This window comes from Limulus polyphemus, unplaced genomic scaffold (genome assembly GCF_000517525.1).
Source record: "Limulus polyphemus unplaced genomic scaffold, Limulus_polyphemus-2.1.2 Scaffold2547, whole genome shotgun sequence".
Lineage (NCBI taxonomy): Eukaryota > Metazoa > Arthropoda > Merostomata > Xiphosura > Limulidae > Limulus > Limulus polyphemus.
The window spans coordinates 100291-104258 of NW_013668157.1; positions in this window are offsets into that span (position 1 = coordinate 100291).

Here is a 3968-nt window from a genome sequence, read left to right on the forward strand (position 1 = left end):
GATTTTATCTATATAGACTATTTGGATATGATCGTGACACGAGAAAGTAAGCGTGTATGATTAGTTTAGACGCTGTTTTTAAACACATGTAGGTTTACACTGAAATGAAAACTAAAATGTTTGTCATTATATGGCGATTATAGCATACCTTCAGATGATGAGTTTGGACGTATTTTGTTTTTACGTTTCAGAATTTATATACCAGCTGTACGATTTGTCTATATTATTACGTAACTACTTCTGAGTGTAATACAGTAAAAACGCAAGATACTAACGCACATGCAAACTTCGTGTTATAACATTGTTGTGTAAACGTTGTTTAATAAGTATATATTAAGCCAAACATTTGATCAAATGGTCTGTTGGTGGTTATTACATTTGTATCTGGTCATTATGAAGAAAGATATGTTTAAGATATCTGTTATAAGAATTTTTTATGCTAATATATTTTTTTTGGTACTGGGGTTGGTTACGTAACCTTTCTTGTAGTGTCTGAAAACCGGTTTCAGCACAAGTCGGCTAACCTCGCTCCAGGCCCTTGAGTTGGACAGTTAAGTACCAACTGAATATAATAAGTTGATGTACACAGAGAGATGATTTAGATGATGTTCTTAGGCTAGGTGAAATATGTACATTTTATAATTTATTTCTTATGTGCATTTCATCGTTGATATGTGGAACGGCTGGTAAAACTAAAAGTTAAGCTGTTAGAGTTTATAACAAACTTCGCGATTAAAATCAATACAATTCATCATTTGTTTTCAATTGTAAGATTTAAAGAAAGCGCGAATAAATTGTTAAGCCTATACTAATGCGCACGCAGGATAAATCATTCTAACGATTCAAAGATAACGGGTAGTTCGACACTTATGGGACAGACGAAGAGTTCAAGTATCTTATGAGATGTAAAAAGTTGGTCGCCGATCGGAAACGGTCCTCTCTGGCTCCAACAAGTCCTGTTCGTGAGTAGGAGAAAGCCCAGTCATTGCCTCAGGGAAACATGTCATGATCTACGCTGTGCCGACTCGGGTTTAGGATTGGTTCTTTAGCCCCACTCTCTTCGCTTAATGAGCCTATAGTGACGGTGCCCATTCAGGGTCGTGCTATCTCGCATGTGTGCGTGAAGCGCCATATTGGTGGGGGTACAACTTACAAGTATAGTTCCATAACTTTCGTGTAACCTGCCGTTGTTGCTAATATTTTTCTTCTTTAGAAAAAAGGGTGACTCCAAAAACACTGAAGTCAGCTTAAGAAACAGTAGGTTGAACTTGTAATGTTTATTATCTAATATAACCCCCACCCCCCAGTCACTAATCTTGGTCCAGTGTTTGTTTAGAGAATAGTTTAATACCAGTAATGGCGACTGCATCGTCCCGGAGCTACCTGCAGTACGAAATTTGAAGAGACTACCTGTTGTGACTTCTACCGTGGATGGATGACTGTGCGTCTGGTCCATGTGGCTTAGATAGCATGACTAGATCCACACTCATCCATTCCTGTGGATTCTGTCATCAATCGTCTTTTATCCCGAGTGGCTTGATATCGTTGTGGCTTGATTTACTCGTGTGCATTAATCTTGCGTCGATCTATAACTGAAGCGTTTACAAGTTACAACGATACTGCTTTCTGTTGATTATACAACGCTGATAATATTTTTCAACAGATAAGGGAAGCCGGCAAATGTTAAGGTGTGTTGTACTAACATTTAAAAAGTACGTTAAACACTGAATTTATGATAAAATGCCGTCAATGTGTAATGATAAGAACGTAAGCAATATTGTGTCGATAAAAATTTGTAAAATTGTATTGTGGAAATAAAACCTTTTGAAGTGTAGTATTTTCAAATACCGCTTAGTTATTAACTAGAAAGCGTTTGAAGAGAAGCCAGGAGGTGGGTGTAACATAAGAAATACTGTACATATATATTCTTGAAAAGTATCCCCTCCCTTTTTTTTTTTTTCGTCAGTTACCAGTTCAATAGATTGTACTCTTACCTCTGTAACAAATTCGGCCACTGTTTGACCTTGTCTTATGCGATAACTATTTACGTATTCTCTATTTACTATTTCTTAAAAAAAACCTATAAAATACGGTGCAACACGTGGTATTATGCTAGATAGGTATCATTAATAGGCCTCTAAAGATTTAAACAGATTACATACAACGTTCGCTGTCTTTTCTACTCGTTTAGTACTAGATAACGTTTGGTAATCGTTTAGTGAACTCAGCGAAACGTTTTAATTTTGATAACTTTAGGTCAAGACCAATAAGGATTTATTGGCTCAGCCTTTTCCCGCTATTTTATAAATGCTCACAATCGAATAACGTCAGGGGGCCTGATCTCAACCAAGCTACAGTTTTAGTTCTGGTTGGCGGATTTTTTTAATATATCTAATTTGCTTTTTTAACAATTTTTAGTAGTACTAGCTACAAGTTGAAATTAACTTGAATACATTATTTATAACAACAAATACGCTTTAATACCTGTTTCATGTTACTGGTTTTATCTAAAGTATTTGTACAAGCTATAAACTAATCCACCACCTTTACAAAGTCTGTTGCTATAATTACTGCCATCTATCGAATATGCAAGTAACTAAGCGAATCAATCAACAGAAAAGTATCCATTTTGATAATTAATTATCCGGCGTTAAAATATTTATACTCATTAAATATTTATTATTTCATCTCTATCTCACGTTAGTTATTTACAGAATCATTAAAAGCTTAGGTTTTAACGCTTCGTGTTTAATGTACAGCTTAACAAAGTTTAACAGAAAATATTATTAGAAAAATAAGTCAATTATTTTAATTATACTTGTCATACAACAAGTGTTAGTATAATTAATTATAATCACGCGTCGACAACTTGGAAAGAACGTTCACATCATAACAAGGCATTACTTATACTTGTCTTTGTTCAGTGGTTTGATTTTCTGTAACAAAAATGAAAAAGAATTTCTGTAAAAATTGTATACAATCACTTGGATACACCTCATATGAAACATATAATTTCAACTTGGGCAATATTTCTTTCATTGTATACAAAATGCATTAACTTAGCACGTGAAGTATTTTAGTAAAAACGTTTTTATTTTATAGTCTCGAAATTATTTTAGGCAATGCCCCCCTCAGCAGGTTGAAAAATATTAGTCGAAAAAAAAGCTCTTTTTCTAGGTTTAGGATGTGCTATTACGTTTAAATATTCACATTAAAACTTAATATACGTCCTCGCAAAGTAGGATGAGCGTGGCATTTTACTTTGATGTTAATTATCACCAGATGGACAATTATTCGGTTGCGTAATCACTTTGCAACTGTCGCGCCACCTTGTAAGATAGTAAATTACTTGTGAAATAATAGCGTTAACAATTTTCCGATTTCTAGCATTGAAAGTCTTCAAACTAACCGTCGGGATGAAACAAAGTCTTTCAACGAAAATATATTACTTTACATTGGTAAATTAGGGCAAGTTGTATACTTTTACGAGTTTTTGGAAGTTTATATTTTTGAGTGTTCAGTACAATTGTTTTTATCGATTGATTTCTGTTAAATAATCGATGTAAACTAGGAAAAAAAAGAAGATATAATTTCACTTTATCTATAAAAAAAAACAATACGTATTTTTACCTTGTTCCCAAAATATTATCAAGAAGAAAGCATTCAAATTTCCTATCCGTTTTGGTGTCAGAGAATTGATCACCAGGATCGTTTAGGTCAATCCAAGTAACAGAAAATATTTCTTCTCACTCCCTTATATAATTTGAAACATAGGTCTGTTTTAAAGTGATAAAATAACCCCAATGGTATTAATAAATTAAAATGTTTCCTTCTTGAGTGCCACACTTGATAATGTTGACTTTAACTTGATAAAACGTTTTTTTTTCTTCTAATAAAGTTCGCGTTGTTTGTTTTGAATTTCGCGCAAACCTACACGAGGGCTATTTGCGCTAGCCGTCCCTAATTTA